This window comes from Manacus candei, unplaced genomic scaffold, assembly GCF_025592945.1.
Source record: "Manacus candei isolate 608988 ecotype Guabito, Panama unplaced genomic scaffold, ASM2559294v1 h1tg000046l, whole genome shotgun sequence".
Lineage (NCBI taxonomy): Eukaryota > Metazoa > Chordata > Aves > Passeriformes > Pipridae > Manacus > Manacus candei.
In genome coordinates, this window is record NW_026138094.1 from 13,259,293 (window position 1) to 13,277,951 (window position 18,659).

An 18,659-nucleotide genomic window follows, 5' to 3' on the forward strand; every position below is an offset into this window, starting at 1 on the left:
GGCATATGGAGCCTTTTCCATGGAGAACACTGCTTTTTGTTCCCTGAGTGTTGTAGCAGCACAGACCTGCCTCTATGATGAGAAGAAAATACATCCTTCTTAATAAGAGTGTGATTAATTGAATTATTTTTCAGGGAATTAACTACTTTATATTCAAAATGTTAGTGATGCTTAATTAGGTAGGTCTCCCACTTATATTTGTCTCTGTCCCTGGAGAGCTTTTGAATTCTGCCAAAGTCCTTGTGGGCCAACCTGGAGACTTAAAAATGCATTGTGATTTCACCAGGAGTTACTCAGTGTGGTTGCATTCCTATTTTAAGTATAGTAAGATAAAAGCAAGTGTTGGGAATTATCAGCCAAGCAGAGTTGTGGAAAGGTGCCTGCTTTAAGTGCCTGTGCACCAGGCATTGATGACAAAGCATCTTTTACTTTTTTCCCTAATCAAGAGCTAATTGACTCGGAGAAAAATGTGTTGTGGCCAGAGATCACCTCAGAGGGGGGTTAGAATGGATGGGTTTGTGCTCCTGATAATTTTATGATGATAACAGAGGGGAAGAAGGATTTTTTTTTTTTTCCATTTACTTCAAACCCCTTTGAGTGTTTTTGAAACTCAGTTTCATTTGAAAATCAGATTGCATCTGACAGTGTAATTTAGGATTTCATGGGCTGGCCTAATGTTATTTTTATTGTTTGAAAGCTGACCTGTGAGAATATGTAAAGCAGGTGTGTCACTGTTACCTGCAGTGACACTTGCAGGCTGTGGTTGCTGGGGGTGTTGGGTGCTGGGCCAACCCACATGATCTCCTCATGTTCTGTGATCACTGACAGTGCTGGGAAGGTCAAGGGGGTTCAATTATTAGACTTTGAGCTCTGTAGTTGTGTAAGCACATCTGTCACTGAGCTGTGCTGTGGAACATTTCTCTCCTGAACACACTGGCACGGAGAGTCGAGAGAATTCAGAGGGGAGTATTTCAGTGTATCTGATGATATGGAAGAGTTACAAACAGTTGTAAGAGAAGAGCAAGTGAGTGGTTGAACCTTCAGAGGCTCAGAGACACACTAAAGGTGAGGGGTCACAAAGGGCAGAACAGCCTTGTCTTGGCAGTGTCCATTAGAGAAACCACTGGAAGGTGTCAGGATGATGTGACTTCACCCCCTGTATCACCCAAAATCTGCAATACTTGAGTCAAGAGCTGAGAAGGAATTGAAGTTTTTTTCCCCTCAGATACCAAAAGAAGTGACAGCGTTTTTAAGCACATCCTTCTCCAGATGTTTTGAATTGTATTTAGTTGACTGTCTTATTGTGAAGAGCTTGTCTGGTAGAGCTCAGGAACATTGGGTGAGGTTATCAGCGTTAGGGACATCTTGTTTTTGGTATCATTCTTTCACAGCAACTGCCTCTTCCTGATATGACTGAGTGCATCCTGTTTGAAAGGCTGTGAGCTGACAAGAACAGCTCTGAAGTTGGTGTATAGGGCAATTAAAAAATGTTGCCTTTTCCAGTGTGAGCGTTCAAAGCAATGAGCCTTCTGAGAGTATCTGAGAAAATGGGATGGTCCCTCATCATTTTGCTTGTATTATCCTGTCAGGCACTGAGGGTAGAAGCTAAATTTTTCAGAATTTTTATTTTTCCTTGAAGCCGTTAAAATTATTGTGTAATGATACGAGGTCTTAATTATAGTTCAGGTGTCTTAAATTTATGCTCAGAATCCCCTTGCTCTCAGGGTAAAAGAGGGGAAAGTCAAAGGTAGGGCACGAAATACCTTATTTTACCTGATGCCTACAAAAAGGGAAAGCACTTTCTGCTGGAATTTTTGAGCCTACAGGCTGTCAAATTGTGTTTGTTAGTCTGAGTTTAATAATACACATATTTACTTGGATAGTTGGCTTTTGGGATTTGAAACTTTTGAGTGGAGAAGGAGGATTTCCTCTGAGGGACTTCCTTAATATCCTTCCGTGTTTCTTTTGAAGTGTTGGGGTTTTTGTGGTTTGTGTGTTGTTGGGTTTTGTTACGTTTTGTCCTCTCGTTCTCCTTGTCTTTGTTCATAACATCCCAAATGGTGGGGTCTTAACTTTTTGTCAGAAATGTGTGTGAACGTCTTTGATTTGAGAGCTGCTGGGCTCGACTATGAAATAAGTGGCAGCAGGAAAAATATTAATGGTGTCCATTAAATTAGAACTCCTCCTTCATGGGAAGGAGACAAAATCATGGATGGCTGAAGAGAGATCAGTAGACAGGTAGGAATTCACTGAATATTTGGGATATGAAATATGGGTGTATTTTCAGAAATTGCAGTTATTAACAATTCCCAAGGCGTGTGTAGAGCATGGAATGGCTTTGTTGGATATCACAGAATAATACTGAGTTTTAAGTAGGTGCTTGTTGTTTTCTTTGTCACAAATATGAAAGCTAACTGTCAAAAAGAAATGGGAAATTATCAATTGAATTAACTGAAATTTAAAACCTCTTTTGCTTTATCACTTGCTCTCAGAGAAGGACAGGGAAAGTCAAGAAGACTCCCAGGCTTTGTAGTGGTCTTAATAAGAGCTAAAAGTGGAAGGGAGGGCAGAAACAACAATCATAAGATAATTGTTAAATGATTTTCTTTTTCCTTAAAAGAAAAAGCTCATGGTCAGTGTTTCTGTTTATCATTGCTAATGCAGCATCTCCAAGGAGCTAGGAAGATGTGGTGGTCAAATGATTGCCAGTTCTGGATTTTAAAACATAAGTGATTAATGTTCCTGAATACTGGAGTCGTTTAGATGCTTTATGCAAAATAGGAGGAAAGTACCTTAAAAGACGAATGATTTGTCCAGGAGGTGAAACAGGGTTATGGGACAGTTGGGAATTTCAGCTCCCGTTTGTGTCCTGGCATTCTGACGCTCCTGGTGACTCCTGGTTGAATTTTTTTCTTGGGCTTATCTACCCCGGAGCCTTGAACTGGCGGCAGGATGGCTGTAACCTGATATCCCCCGTTATCCCGCAAGCTGCTTTGCTGTAAATCTTCCTGCGGATCCTTTGCCCTCGATAGGAAGCGTCTCCAGTTCCGTGGGTCCCTTCCTGCTCCATTTGTAGGTTCCGCATCTGTGTTTGCCGAGGAGTTGGACTCCTGGCCTGGCAGGTTAAGCCCGGTGCTGACGTGCTTGTTTTATGGTTCCCTTTGGAGGATGCCCTGGGATTAGTCCTGCGCCCTGTTGTTGTCAGGTACTCCCGGATTTACAAGCAGTGTGCGAGCACAAGGTGCTCGTGTCAAACCCGCGCCAGAGCCTACAGGAAATGAGAGTCATTCCCTTGGGAAACGGCGATGGGAGAGGGGATCCAAACGTTCCGGTGCTGAGAGAGCCGAGTAAAACGCTGCTCTTGTTCAGAGCTGCGGGAAGGGCTCGCCCCGTGCGAGGAGGTTGCGCTCCAGCCCCAGGTCCCCCGTGCAGCCCCTGCAGCTCCCTCTGCCGATCCCTCTGCCGGTCCCTCTGCCGATCCCTCTGCCGATCCCTCTGCCGGTCCCTCTGCCGATCCCTCTGCCGATCCCTCTGCCGGTCCCTCTGCCGGTCCCTCTGCCGGTCCCTCTGCCGGTCCCTCTGCCGGTCCCTCTGCCGGTCCCTCTGCCGATCCCGGCGGGCCCGCGCAGCGCTCGGGGTTTCTGGGGCTTTGGGATGAGCGGAACCCCCGGGTCCTGCCGCAGCCCCGAGGAAACACTGCCCAGCAAGCCGAGGCTGCGGCCAACCCGGTGTTACTCATGGGTGATTCTGGGCTTTGGTGCATTTTATTTTATTTTTTCCCCTTTTCACCGTCTGATTTTTGTCTCGGGGGAGATGGGAGTCGTGAAGGGGTCTGTGGACTGCCCTGTTAACCCCGGCTCCAGGCAGCAGAACCAGTGCGATTGCAGGAGATAAAAGGATTCCAGCTCCATGGCTCGGTTGCTGAGGAGCAAGTGAAGCGTCGTAGGGGGAAGAGGGAAGAACAAAGACAGGGTGTATATGAAAATTTTTATTCTGTGTACTAAAGCCCTTTTTGTTTAGGATATTAAAATATGTCTTGGAGAAATGGTGGAAGTAAATTTAAAAATAGTCTGAACAATAATAGTAGTTTTGCAGATAGTAGAACTTAGAGAATTTCCACTTGCTTTTTTCTCCCCAACTCTACTGTTATTCCCTGATCTTTCAGAGTATCCCATCTATACAGTGTATTTCCCTTCAGTTCTGGAAGTATCTTAAATGTTGTGCCAGCTGTGGGTGGGCAGAGTGCAGGTACCTGCTGCCTCTCTGGTCACTGCAGGGCATGGCTTTGCCCTGGGGGCTCTGCAATTGCCAGGGCAAAAATTCTGCAGCACTTTTATAAAATCTCAAAAATAATTGATACATTTGTTGTGGCAGCTGGTTGAAACTGGCCAATTTAATCAGAAGCTTTTAATGAGGGAGAATAGACTGTGGTCACATAAACCTCATTTTAATAGAAAAGGAAGTTTAGAAAGCTGTGGGGATAGACAGTTCTGTCTTCAAGATTTTAGTGCCATCGTTGATAATGCCCGAATCTTACATCAGAAAACTGTTATTTTTTTATTTAATTTTATGAAAATAAAGGTAGGATGATTTAAAACTCTACACCCAGTTTTTTAAATTGCTTTGTTTTTAATTTTTTTTTTTTAAATCTAAATGTCATATTGGGCTGGGATTCATTCATTCAGCAAAATAAATGTGTCTTTATCTTGATGATGCCTGTTTGTAAGTGCATGGGAAGATGGTTGTGTAGAGCATTTGGGATTTCCTCCTGCCCAAAGTGTCTGGTCAGGAAGCTGTTTGCAAAATTAAGTGATGGTTTGGAGATTTTTGCAGGGAATTGACTGTCCAGCAGCATTTGTACAAAGGATTAGATTCTTGTGGTCTAGAATGGAAGCTCAGTGGGCATAGTTTGTAGTTTTGGTCTGGAGGTCGGGGAAGAGCTTTCTTTTTTAATATGTTTTTTTAAGGCTGAATTCTTCTGTAATAAAATGTATTATTTTCTTACATGATATACCTGAAGATACAGACTGACTAGTTCTCAAAAGAGGTTTCTACCGCTTTTCCATCATGCAGCCCTTTAATGAAATGTTAATGAGAAGATGATCTGATAAACTTCTTGAAAACATTCTGTGCACCAAACTCATAATTGAGGATTTTTCTTCAGATCTGTTTCTTTTAAGACACCTGAGTTGGTTTCTGGAGCTGTCTGTCTTGCCTGCATGGAGATAATGCCTACAAGCAAGCCACAGAGATTTTGGTGTGTTGTTTTTTTGAGGCTTGAATGACTAATTTTCTGAAGGTGGAAGGAACAAGGGCCTTTCATGTGAAGTTCCTTTTGTGCTTGTTACAAGTGTTAAAAGCAGGAGAAAGTAAGCACAGGCTAAAATTCAGAGTTGCAGTCTGATGAGGAATCCTCCAGGCTTCTTATCTGGAACAGCTGAGATCATAATTCTTGCTTCTGTCTTACCTGCACTTTGCTGCCTTTAATTCTTCATGGTCTCTTCTGCTTAATCTTAGTGGCTTATAAGATTCTTCAGTGGCATAATTAGCTTATCTTAAAATAGTCTGATCTGTTGGGACAGTGAGGGGACAGCCAGCCCAGCCCTGGGTTTCAGGTATTGGCCCACAGGGATGTGTTTGACCCCTGGGGAGGAAGGAAGGAGTAGGTGAGAATGTTTTTGCAGCTATAAGTGGATTTTGAACATGAATCCTTCAGCTCAGCTGTGCTGGGATTTACAGATGTTTTCCTTCAGGAATTTGACAACAGCCAAATAAAGAGAAAGCAGCTTCTGCTTTGTTTCAGCCAAGACACAAGTGGAATGAGGATACAAAATTCAGTTCCTTTGCTAAGGTGGTTTTTTGTATTTGTAGCTTTAGTGTGTCTGGCTCCTTTTTTATTCAGCCCTTATGCTTGGGGGAGTGTGAGCCTCCTCATCTTACCTCAGACTCCTTGTTTCAAACATACCAGTGTTTCTGGTCTCACACCTTTCAAGAGTCCAACCATTAATGTCTGTACTTCCTCGAGACTGATTGTCTGGGTTTGATACTTCCTAAAATTGTCTTGTCTTCTTTTTCGTTTTTCATTTCTTTAGACAAATACAGATTTGGACAAGGACACAATGACATATATTAATGAACAAGATTGTTGTAGATACATCAGTTCTGAGGGGTAACTCTGCATTTCAAATGTGTATTCTTGGAAGAGCTTGTGGTGGTTGTTACAATCATGAAGAAGAGAACTGAATGCTTTTGTCCCAGTGCTGGGGAAGGAACTCCCTATACAATACATCCAGGATGTTGCTTGGAATGTGATTTATTCTGTATTTTCTGGAAGATGTCTTTTTATTTGAACTTTTGTAGAAGAGCACTTCTTTTTCTGAAGTCCGTAAAAACCTTAAAATTATGTGCTAAGTTGCCATGCTTTTTGTTGATTAAAAATGGATTTCAGCATTTTGTTTGCAATTAGTTATTTGGTGAAATAGTAGCTCAGTGGCTAATGCTGAGCATCCTGATACTGGCTGCTACTGACTTCAGGGAGAAAATGGAGTTCTTTTATTTCAACATGTAAAATGCTTTTTAGGGAAAGTTTGTTCTGTTTTTGGATTGATAGCTTTGCTCATTCTGGGGTTTTATTAAACTTCTACATTGATGCTTTTAGGTCCTGTGTTTTCATCTCTCAAACCCTGCAAAAAAACCCCTTGAAAGACATGTTTTGTCAGGTACTGTTTGAGTTTGCAGACCTTCATTGAAGAACTAATTTGGACTCTGCAAGACAGTTCAAACATTACTAGGAGAAATTTTTAGTTCTGCTTCCAGGTGGATTTTATGGACTACCTGGGTGCAGGAAGTGAGAGAAGGAATTTTAACTGTACACGAATGTCCTTCCTACACTGCAAGATTCCTTGAGCCCTGGGCAGTAACCAGGCAAGTCCCACGTGTAGTTTAATGTTTAACTTTAGTTTTATTTTGCTGGTATTGCTGGGGCTCTTACTCATACAGATAGAGTTGCACTATAACTGAGACTGGGAGGTGGAACTTGCCTCTTCCTGTTACATTTTAGTACAGTTCAGTTTGTTACAACAAAATTATTCCAGTGAAACTTCCAGACCAGATGAGATGAAGTCACCTTACAACTGGGTTTGTGACATTTCTTGCAGCACTTGGTTCTTTGTGTTGTGACTGGAGTTGGGGTTTTTTCCCCCCTTTTCTTTTTTCCTGGTTTCTCCCACATTCATTACCTGTGCCTACAATGAGCTTGCAGTGAATCAGTGTCAGTGTTCCAGTGAAATCCTTGGCTGGGTTGATGACGTGAGTGGTGGGGATCTTACTCTGTCTCCTGGTGTCTGTTAGACCTATTTAGATGAAAATGCTGTAAGCTGACATTGCCTGTGTGCTTGTTCCCTGCTCTAATATTAATATTTATGTCTAAGAAGTATTAGTGGGGAAATTATTAGGAGAGGAAGTTTAGCACAGAAAGGCTTCCTGTGGATGACTTGCAGTAGTGGTAAATTCTGACAGGGTTCCCATGGCAGTGAATGTGTTTTCTTTAATACACATTAGTCAGATCTTGCTATTGTCTTCTTTATAATACAGCACTTTGGCTCTGTTGTCAATACACAAGTTGTCTTAGCAAAACCTTTTGAAGCACAATAAAAAATATGTAAAACCATGTTGGGCAAAAAAATGCTGAAGGGTTCTAATGAGTGTGCAGGGAACAGCCTTTTTCTCTTTTGGCATTTACATCAACTTTCTAATCCAAGTCTTTGTCTCCTTCTCCTCTGCCGTATTCCCATACAAAATTCAATTATTTAACTTTTATTTTAGCAATAGGAGACAATTTGAGCATAATTAATGTAACTGTCTAAATGAGTGATACCTAATTGGATTGTCATTGTTTGGAGAACGTTCACAGTAGAACGTTCACAGTCATTCATTGCAATCTGTACATTTCTCTTTTAGAGCTACAATAAATATTGAAGTCTCACTGTTCAATCTGATGAAAGTAGCTTTACATCTGCACTTTCACTGCCACTCTCAAGTTCCAGGGTGCTCCAGTGGGTTGAGATGCTGCTCTGGAATTCCTGATGTCAGCCTTACTACCCTGGGTTCATACCCTGCTCGTGGGAAGATGCACTGGATCTAGAAATGCTGGATTATGTGGATGATGAGAGCAGATAACTCCCATATAGGTTTTTTTTTTAAAGGTGTTTTGAGTTCTAGTGCTGGTCTAAGGCAATTTCTGTATGAAATCTCCTAATCCAGAAGACCTGTGTATCCAAAAGGTGTGTGCAGTGTGCTGAGGTCTGGTGCAAGCTTATAGGCCTTATGTACAGGCTTCATAGTTCCTGTGCAGCAACCTCTTGGCTTATCTTAACAACACTGTCATTTGAAAGACTTGAAACAGCATATGGTGGGAAAAATATTACTAATTAGAACTGTCTTCTGGGTTAGTCCAAATTGAGGAAGACACTGTGTGAGTCTGTTCAGCTGGAATTCCTCAGATCCCCTCTTACATCAGTGGTAATGTAAGACAAATCCATTTTTGATAAATGTCTGTAGATAGATGTATACAGGGCACCTTTAAACTGGTTTAATGTCTCTGTGTCAGTCAGGGACACGTGAGGCAGCCACACTCAGAAAGCATTTCAGTTTTTATCATTTCACAAAATGCTCTTTAATTGTGGCACCTAAATGGGGCAGAGCTGTTTCTTGATGGAGAGCACGTCTGCAGAGTGATATTTGTCATCGTTAAGGCTTTGGGAACTGGGTTAATGTGTTCAGTTGTGACTCCTCAGCAGCCAGCTGTGGATGGCACAGCACCTGCACTTCGAGGTGGATTCGCCTCATCACATGGTCTCGTGTGGTTTGGAGCTGTGAATTCCTGTCTCAGCTCTTCTTTGTGTCTTTAGCAGAGCAGTACTGAAACTGTTTGATGTGTTCCAGTAAAACAAAGGCCAGCCCCCACCAGCTTTTATTCTTTTTCCATTTGTTTCTTTATTAGATGTGGTTTGGTCACTTTTTGTGTGTTGTGAGAACGTTTTTTGATTTAGCAAGTGTCACTGCATGAAATGCCTTCAAAAGTAGATTTATGTGGCAAATTCAAATCAGTCATCCTTAAAAAAAGTGAAATCTTGTTTATATGTTTAATTGAGGTGATTAGACTACAATGATTGTGGCTTTCAGCAAAACTGGCTGTTCTGAAATTTGTCTGTGGTTTAGATTGATGCCTCTGTTCTGAGAGGAAAGTTTTGGCTTGTGTGGCCTTTCACAAATCAGGAAAGCTGGGGAGGCAATGATTTTATTTCATTTTAGTCTGTCCATGTGACACAGGCCTCTGAACTGCCCAGATACAGGTGGGGTGGTGTGATAATGGTGGGATGGTGATGGTGGCAGTTTCTGTCTGTTGTAATTTGTAATTCCATCAGCTCTTGCTGGTTACAAGTATGGAAGGTAAAAAATTAGAAATAACTTTCTATTGCAGGTACACTTTTGCATTTGTTTTCAGTTCTCCAGTTGATACCAGTAAATTAAATTGTGACCTGGAGAACTTTTGTGCCTCAGGCTTATCTGCTAATCCATTACTTCAACAGCAAATGTTATTTTTATTGGCAGACCTTGCCTTGTTTTGAGTGTTTTGCTGTTGAGGAAATTTAAGATTGGTGCCTTGCCTTTGAGTTAGTTTATTCCTCGCTGACCCTGGTGCAAATGCCTTAATCTTTGTCTGCCTGCCTGGGTGGTTGAACAATCTCTGCTGTTCTCTGTCAGTGTGACAGTGCTGTGTGCAGGAGGAATGGCCTGACAGGTGCCTGGGCTGAGCTGAAGTGCTGCAAACACTGTTGGTGTGAGGAGCTGCAAGAGTGAAGGTGTCAGACTCCAGCTGTTTTATTCTTTATCATTTTTTTGAGGTAGTTACAAGTAAACAAATATTTCTACCACACCCAGTTCTTGTCTTCCTCTGCTATTTTTTTGAGCTTTCATTCATTTCACTTCCTAGTGGGTAGATGGTGAGATTTCTGTCAGATTTATCTACTCAAGTGCAAGTGGGTTTTCTCCTGAGAAAGTCTCGTGAATTCTACTCTCAGCAAGTATCTCCTTTTTTTCCTTATCTTAATATCTTTCCTTCCATTTCTGGTTTGTCATCTGATGTTCTCGTAAATAAAGCTCCAGATCACTCAACTGGGTTTGTTGCATGAACATGTTTTTATGTTTGGGGTTTTTTTTCCCACATTGAGTCTTGAAAAGCAGATGCTCCAAAACTGACCTGTTTTGTACCAACACTTTTGGAGAAACAAAACAATTACTCTGCTCTCCAAGTCAGAGCATCTGCATAACTTTACATTATGCCAGCTCAGCTTTCATTGATAATCGTGTTGGGGAGGTTTTGATTTCTGTTGTTGCTGGGTTTTGTTTGCCTCTGAAATAAGAGTAACCTGTAGTACGTCACATTTGCAGATAATTTAATTCCAAGCCCGTCACCAAGGTCAGTGGGGTTTTTTTTTTATTCTTTGAGCATTTATTGTGCTTACTCCAGACTCATTCGTGTGATCTGTGAGACTATAACTTTTCTCTGCAGCCCCTTAATATTATTTGCTTGCAGTACAAACACTGTTTGCTTAGTTTTTACTGCGTTGATAAAACTTGGAAGCTGCATTTTTGAACGGTGCAGTCAGAAACATGTTCTTTAGGAAGGTGAAAAACATGTTTTCCAGAGACAAGTTGTGTTTATGGATTCCCCTTCCTAGTTTTGTCTTCATATTGAAGTTCATTGGTTCAGTTATTTCATTCCTTTATTGTGTTTTTTTTAATCAGCGTAGCTCTTGGTTTTAGTTCTGTTTGTTCTCTTTGAAAAAGGAGTCTGGTGCGTGTGTGTTAACTATTGAGTACTTCTAATTGTTAATTAATTATTTCTAATGTGCTGGGACTTCTGATGTTCTTCAGTGCTGGGACTTGGCTAATAGTAGGTCAGAATGGTTTGCAACTCTTAAATCATCAATATGGAAAAAACCCTTCAAATAAGATGCAGTGAAAAAATGGCTTCAGGCCTGATGCAGATAAAGAACGATGGCTTAAATATCTCAGCAGTACCGAGTCAACTGCCAGGTTTGGGACGTGATAATTGGGGTTTGTGACAGCTCTGCAGAGGTGAGGATGGTTCCTGAGGAGGGGTTTTTGTCTTGGCTCCTTGCAGCAGTTTGTGGCTCCCCCCGGGCCGGGGGTGGGGAGGGAGCTCTGGCAGGAACCTGGGAGTGCAGAGATGGCCCAGCTTGGCCGGGAGGGCTCCAGGCAGCCTGAGAGAGCACTTGGGCCATGTGATGTTTGACCGGATGGAGCACCTCAGTCACGGGCTGCTGTGTGACACCGGGTGAATGCACATCCTGTGGGTCTCCTGCTTGGTGCAAAAAAATAAAACTCTGCTGTAGCAGACATGATTTTGTGCCTCCAACGTGATGCAGAAGCTCTGATGTCAAAATGAAACCTGGTCAATATATCAGGACTGTACTGTTGACTTTCTGTGGTTTGTACTTAACCTTTGAATGACTGAAATCACAAGTGTTAGAATAATTGTCTTTTGAAAAAATGTGGTAATCTGTGTCTTTCTGTCAGTGTATTATTTGATAAATGCTGGTGTGCTCTGCAGACTAATTAAGGAATGACCCGGAATAATGATCTAGTGTAAAGAATCATCTCAAAATCCAAGTATATCTGTACTCTGCCTCTCTCTGTTCTCTTGATGTGCCTGTGGCATATCTGTGTGGTGGATAACTTGGTTACCTGTTGGTAGCTCTGGTTTCCAGGTGTCCCCAGCCAGTGGAAAGGAAGGACCAGGGGTTTATGAACCACCTCATGAAGCTGTTTAAGAGGAACAGTGTCAGGATGAGCTTATGGGATGCAGCAAAGGTGCAACAGCAGTTTAAGGAGGTGTATGAGAACTTTAATGTAACCCCTGTGCATGTGGTTGCACCAGAGCAGCAGCAGTCTGAGATTTTGATGTGGGCTCTCTGCCAAAATATTTACCCAAGCTTTATGTGATTTCCTTACCTCCAACCTTGTGCTGAAGCTGATTGTGATTTCACCCCTATTGGGAAGTGTGTGAGGTGGGCTTTGCTCTATGCTGAGGCAAAGAAAAGGGTTAATATGTGTTCTTCCACCAGAATACAGATAATTTTCTCATCTCTCTTGACCTCTGTGATCAAGTCTCTTCCCTTTTTATCTTTATTCTCCAGGTCACCAATCTGAAGCCATGAAACACATGATCTGAAACATCCCCCTGTGTTAGTCCAGAGGCAGCTTTTAGGAGAGTTTTCCTTCCTTCCCTCATTATGCTGGGATTCTCTGGAGTGTGCCCTTTCTTGTAGTGTGACATAGGAAGATAAAATATTTTTAGTATGTGCTCCATTAATTTTGCCAACTCAGATTTGTTTGTGCTTTTCCTCTGCCAGTGTGTGTATTTCTAGATATGTCAATATATGTGGAGACAACGTGTGGGGTTTTTTAATGTGTCACTGTCTTTTATGGAGAACATCTGCTATGGGATTGTTAGAACAATAGGCAGTGATGCTTATTTCAAATGTGTTCTAGGGGTTACCCTGTAGCCAGGCTGTTCAATAAACCAGTACAAGATATCAAATATAGTCAAATATCCTCCCCAGTTAATAACACTGCTTGGAATGTCATCAGTCTTGCATGTCACATATTACAGACCACAATTCTGTGACCTTTTCCTTCCATTTTCACAGCAAGAGACCACGGCAGAGCCGTTCGCTTCGGAGTTCTGGATCTGAAAAATTCATAATGTAGAGAACACAAATGCAAGGCTTGCATGTGTGTGTTAAAATAGTAAATGGGTTAAAGTGGCACAGGCATACTTAGGACTGTGTTGGCATAGTTCTCCCTTCAGATGGTAGTTTGGAATGTGAAGCCTCTTCCTCTCTCTGCTGAACTCTAATGTCACTTATAGGAGAAATTTAATACAAGCAGCTTGTGCAGAACTGACCTGCTGCCATGGCAGCGTGGAGTATATTTAGCATGCATGTGTCTGCTAACCACGAGTGAATAAAACAGTGAAACTCTCCAAAGTTAACGTTTCTCTGAACGTTTTCAGAGTTCTGTTGGTCTAATCAAATGTTATCAAACTATTTGAAGAGACTCAGTTTGTAACTGAGATGTAACCGACTCAAAATTCAGAATGCTGCAGCACTGTCTCCACAGATCAGTGTAAGAGAGACACGATTCAAAAGGAATTGGATTTTTTAATCCACCATAATTTTTTTTTTTTTTGGCTGTTCTGGTTCAGTTTTCTGCTGCCACAAGGACTAAAGATTAAAGTTTAAATGAAATCTGCAAATAGCCATCTGATGCTCAGGTACTTCATCTTTAAGAAAAACCACAAATGTGAGTTTTTGGCAGTGCTGTTATGTTGTCAGAATTTCTTGGTATCATCTGTGCTTAAAAGCTAAAGTGTCAGCTCCATGCCTTCTGCAGATTTAATGGGACACCATTTGGGAGCTGATAAGCAGGGAAAAGTGCCACACATAAGTCTTCTCCCAAGACAACATTAAAAAGTGGATAATCTCTTTAATGGAATATAATCTCGCTTATGCAAAATCTTAATAAAGTTTAATATTTTCTCCACAGAAAGTGTGATATTGGTTTACATTGTAAGGGGTTTTTTTTGATGTCTTGTGCAGAGCAAGAGTGGGATGACTTGCTCATCTCCTGTTAGTTGCAGGATCCCATTTTCCATGGTGGTTCTTGCACAGCCGTGGTTCCAGACGAGGAAAAACGTCCTGGGTTGGACCTGAGCACCAGATGCAGCTTTAATGCTGAATATGGTGCTTCTGACAGCCCAATGCTGGGGGATTTACTTAGACTAAGGCTGCATTCCATAAGCTTGAAGATTCCAGAGGGTTCTGGATGCTTTGGCAGTTCCCTTCTTTCCCAGGGGTGGTCACAGGTTGTTCCAGTGAGTCTTGGCTGAAAGAGAGGAACTGAGGGTTCCACCTTCCCCCAGCTGTCATGGGGACTTGTGCATCTTCCAGCTGGGAGCTTTTCCCACCTCTTCCTCTTGGGAAGTCTGTGTAGGCATTTCCTTCTGGAGAATGGGTTGTTGGATTTTGGGGTTTGATGGTATTTTTCTGGATGCACTGTCATGGACCACTGAGCTCCTTCAAACATGGAAGATACTTCCCATCAAGTTCTGTAGTTTTGGGAGATGCTGCACTTGCAGAAAAATTGCAGGACAGCCCAGTGAATTTTTTTTGAAGTACTTGAAGGACACACATAGTAAGGCAGTGTTAAAATAACATTAAACATAAGAGAAGTGAATTTTATTCCATAAGGCATGACAGTGTGGTGTACTCAGAGCTCTGTACCTCAGCATAGCTGCCTTGTCCTGGCCCTGCACAGGGCAGTGGTGTTGGGAGCTGTGGCTGGTCGTTTCGAGTGTTTCAAAATATCAATAATCCTCCTGCCCAAGCTCCTGAATTAGTAACACAGGAAAACAACAAGTTCCATTTAGAATTCCCATTTTGTTTTTCCATAGCAGGGCTGGATCTGAGACACTGCAGAACCACCAGTGGAAACTCAGAGCTCTAGGAAAAGCTGCAACCTGTTTGTAGTGGGTTTGTCAGTGCTATTGGCAACTATTTATTAATTCCAGCTTCAAGATTTACCTTTCTTTTCCTTATGACTCTTCTAAGGAAATTTTTGTTGCAAGAACCAAGTCTTGTGCTTAATTGATTTCCCTTTCAGAAGGCCAAAGAATCCCATGTGCATCCTTGAAAGACCTTCCCTTAAGGTGAAATCCTCAAAAGTGAATGAGAACCAGTTTCTTTTTAATGTCTGTTTTAATCTACTAAATTTAAAAAGCCAGGTCTGTGTCTTTGTTCTACACTGTGTGGCATCAAATCGGATAAAATGTCACAGATAAAACTCCCTACAGATAAACTTATTGTTAACTCTTCCTGCTGCTGTCCTCTGTCACACTCTTTCCTCTGCTTTTGGGGACTTGCTCTTCCCTTTAATGCTCTTCTTCCAGCTGTGTGGGGTGGGCACTTCACTGAAGGAACTCGACTCCTTCAAAAAAGAACAGTGAGACTTGAGAGCATCACACCTCCATATGGGAAGATTTTAGGGAATATTGCCATCCTGCTCAGGAATATTTTGGCTTCAGTTCCACCTACTGAAAGAGTTAGGCAAGGGCACCCAGTTGACTGCAATGAGGTTTTGAATCAGGATTCACTGGATGGAGTAAATCTGCCTTTCCAGGGCCCGGCAGACGGACTGGCCTGGCAGCATTCGGGTGTGAGAGCAGAAATCTTGGTTTGCTGTGTTTAAACCAAAGCTCGGTGATGCTTTAAATGTTGCTGTTCCTGTGCATAGACCCGGCTCATGCATCTCTGACTGAACTCTGCAGTTGTGGTGGCCCGAAAATTTTGTGTAGTGCTGTTTGTGATGCGGAATATTAAGGGGTTTGTGTTTGTTTAAGCAAGTGCTGCATTCAAAGGGGAGCGGCTGCCGTCCCTGAAGGATTCTGAGGTTGTCAATCAGATATTATCATCAGAATGAAGCCATTCAGTGGCAGACAAAGAGGAAGGAAATCCACCCGAAGCTCTAGGGAAGAATCCCCACAAGTGTGGGGTTGATGTAACATGCTCGAAGTACCGGGTGAGCTTGTTTTGATCCCGATCTTCCTTTGAAAGCAGGAGTGTTTACAGTGCGGAGCGTGTCCCCACCCCGCCCCCGGCGAGCTGAGTGCCCGAGAAAATGATGACACTGGATGTTGGGGAATTCTTACAAATCTAAACATAGCCCATAATCATAGGTGTGTCTGTGCCGGGTGAAAATGTGCGAGCTCCGGAGGAAACCATGAGCTGAAGTTTTGACAGCGAGGTCCAGCTCAGTGCTCAGTATTCCCGGTTACACCAAGAAGTCTTTGTTTCAAATCTTAGTTTAAAAATCTGTTGGCTTGGCAGCAGGATGGAGTCTGCTAAAAAATCAACTAGTTCAGCTGGATGCAGAGGGAATTTCTGGAAAGTTCCGTTTCTCCCAGTGGGAAGACAGAACTTTGTAGTCTTAATATTTTGTTTTCAGTTTTCCTTAAACACCTCTGAATGCATTTCCTTACAGCTCCTGGATCCTACTTCAGAGCAGAGGAGATTAGAACTGAGAGAAGCAGAATTCAAATCATCAGTCGAGTTTCTTAATTAAAATCCAGTTCACTAATTCTTGCTTCCATTTCTCCTGTGCTGCCAGGAGTATCTCATATTTTGGCATCCAGCTGCTGCAGTGTTTGCTCTGACTGCTTAGTTTTTATTAAGCAACGTGTGGCCTCATGTGCAAGACTTGCAGAGCATCCTGTAAGAGCCTGGCAGGATGGAACTGGATGCTGAAAGCCTCTTGCAGCGTGATTTGTGGAGCTGTGTTAATTTACACCTGTGTTGCAATGCGGTTTAATAGATAATTCAGATTTTCAGGGTGGTCTAGAAAAGCAGGAGTGTTCGAAGGTGTGTTTGAGGGGAAAACACACCTCCAGTGCAAGCAAAAGCAGCAATATCAGAGATGAACAGGCCTGGTTCTGCTGCCCCTTGCAGGCCGTGCCTGTGCTGATGAGGTGAAATCGGAGCTGGAGCTCAGGGATGTGCTGTTTGCCAGCTCCCTGTCAATATTTATTGCTTCAGCTGCTGCAGGGCCTCCAGTCAGCAGGGAAAGGCTTTCATGTCCTGAAGGCCCAGAGTGCCCAACAATGAAGGTTTCTAAGAGGAGTTAGGATTTCTTGCAGGTGCAGGAATGCTTCTCAGCAGGTTCCTGAGGGCTGTGTATGAACTGTGTGCCAGTTTGGTTCATGTAACTCCATATGATCATGTTCATAGGTTATTTACCTAGAATAAATAAAATGAGGTCATGTAAAATAGTAGTTAGCATCTGATTCTGGTGTGCAGAATCCACTTTCAGGAATGTATTTAATATCTAATGTATCAGTGGTGTTTGTCTTAGGAAAGTAAGTATGTAGGTTTTTTTTCAGGGAGACAGAATGCTTTATTTATTGCCATACCAGAAAGGAATGGGAAAGGTTGCAGATTCTTGCTCGTGTTCTCAAGTGATACTGTTAGATAAAGAAAATAATTGCTATGTCTAAATAAGTCTATCACTTCACATGAGGCAGTTTAACACTGGTTTTAACCACTCACCTCCAAGCTGAAAGGTCTGAACTTACACATTGCACACCTTCCTCTCCCTGGGTTAGGGGCAGTATCCAGGTTTTATGGAGGGATGCAACTGCTCTGTGCAAAATATACCTTCAAGGAGTCATTCACAGCTGACTGCCGTGTGTTTGCTTTGCTCAGATGTGGTTCCTGGGGCTCTCAGCTGGGTTTTTGTCAGAGATGAGGCAGATGACAGCATGGGTGGAAGGGATCCAGCAGTGTGTGCAAAATAGACACTGTTCTGTGTAATTTTCTGAGCAGGTTTCAATCACTGATGCAATAATTAAATGCTGAGATGTCCACTCTGACCATGGAACAGTGCAGGAGATCATGCAGCCTTCTCTTCTGAGGCAGTTTCAGGGCTGCTTCTTTGTATTTCTGGCAGTTTCTTTGATAGTGAGGATAATTATTTCTCCTTTCTTTTTCTTTTTTTTTTTCCCATTTTTAATGCATAATTGCAGGTCTGGATGGGCAGCTGTATTTGTAGTGTCTGATTCCTGATGGATCCTGGTTATTGTCAGGTCTAGGCAGTCGTGGCATCAGATAGTCCTTGGCTGACTCAGTAGAGAAGATGAAGATGTTCCCTTGCACTTTCAAACAGCTCCAGTTTGCATCTAATGTTTCATGTCAAAGGTAAACCAATATACTTGTTTAAATGTAAGAGATTTTCAGGAGGGGAAGTCTACAATGATCTGAGCCTGTCCGGGCTTCTGCTTCAGATTCTTGGCTACTTAATGCAATTGAAACTAGGCCAGCTGCCCTTCAAATACATTAAGATCCAACTTGTGCAATATCTTGCTTTTCTCAGTGTTCCTTGCTCTGGTTGGGCAGCTCAGTGATGCAGTGCTTTATTTGTGCAGGAGTTTCCCAGAGGGGCTCTGTGTGTCTGTGTGTGGGTCACTGACTGGTTCTTGCCTGGGACCTTGGTTCAAGTTTCTCTGGGCCTTCACTGTAACTGCTCTCAGCTGCCTCTTCTCCCTCAGACCTTCTTGGTGTCTCTGCTCATGTAACCTGTTTGTCAGGGTTTGTTGACAGGAAGAGAAATTGAGATGTTTTTGAAGGTTTGAGGATTCCTGTTTGTCATACAATAATGGGAACAAATGGATGAGAATGCTCTCTTCTATTTATAGTCATGGAGTCTTTCACTCCAGAAGCTGTTAAATGAGATATTTTGATACATCTGGCTCTCCACCACTTGAATCACGTACTTTGCTGTGAAGCAGTGATGTTACTTAGGGTCAAACAACTTCATTTTCTATTTGCAGCAATCTGCAAGAAAGGTGAAACAATTAGCTCTTATCATTTGCTCTGTCTTGCAGGTATGGCAAGTAATGGAGTTACTGTAGCAGCCTGAATTTCCACTTACCAACTAAACCAGGTTAACTGTGTCTGCTCTTTTCTTGCCATTGCTAAGGAAAAAATAGTTTCAAAAGTTAACTTTTAGAATTAGGTGTC

The 18,659-nt window shown here is 42.4% G+C and overlaps 1 protein-coding gene across 6 annotated transcripts in view; it reads left to right on the forward strand.

Moving 5' to 3' along the window:
• MEF2A (myocyte enhancer factor 2A) overlaps positions 1-18,659 on the forward strand; it is a 78,287-nt gene that overhangs the window by 4,267 nt on the left and 55,361 nt on the right. Inside the window, exon 2 of one of the 6 annotated variants that reach the window (XM_051796792.1) lies at positions 17,666-17,837. The exons of the other annotated variants lie outside the window; for them this stretch is intronic. The gene's annotated coding sequence lies outside the window, so the exon portion shown is untranslated. The remainder of the gene's footprint in view (positions 1-17,665; positions 17,838-18,659) is intronic. 6 annotated transcript variants of the gene reach the window in all.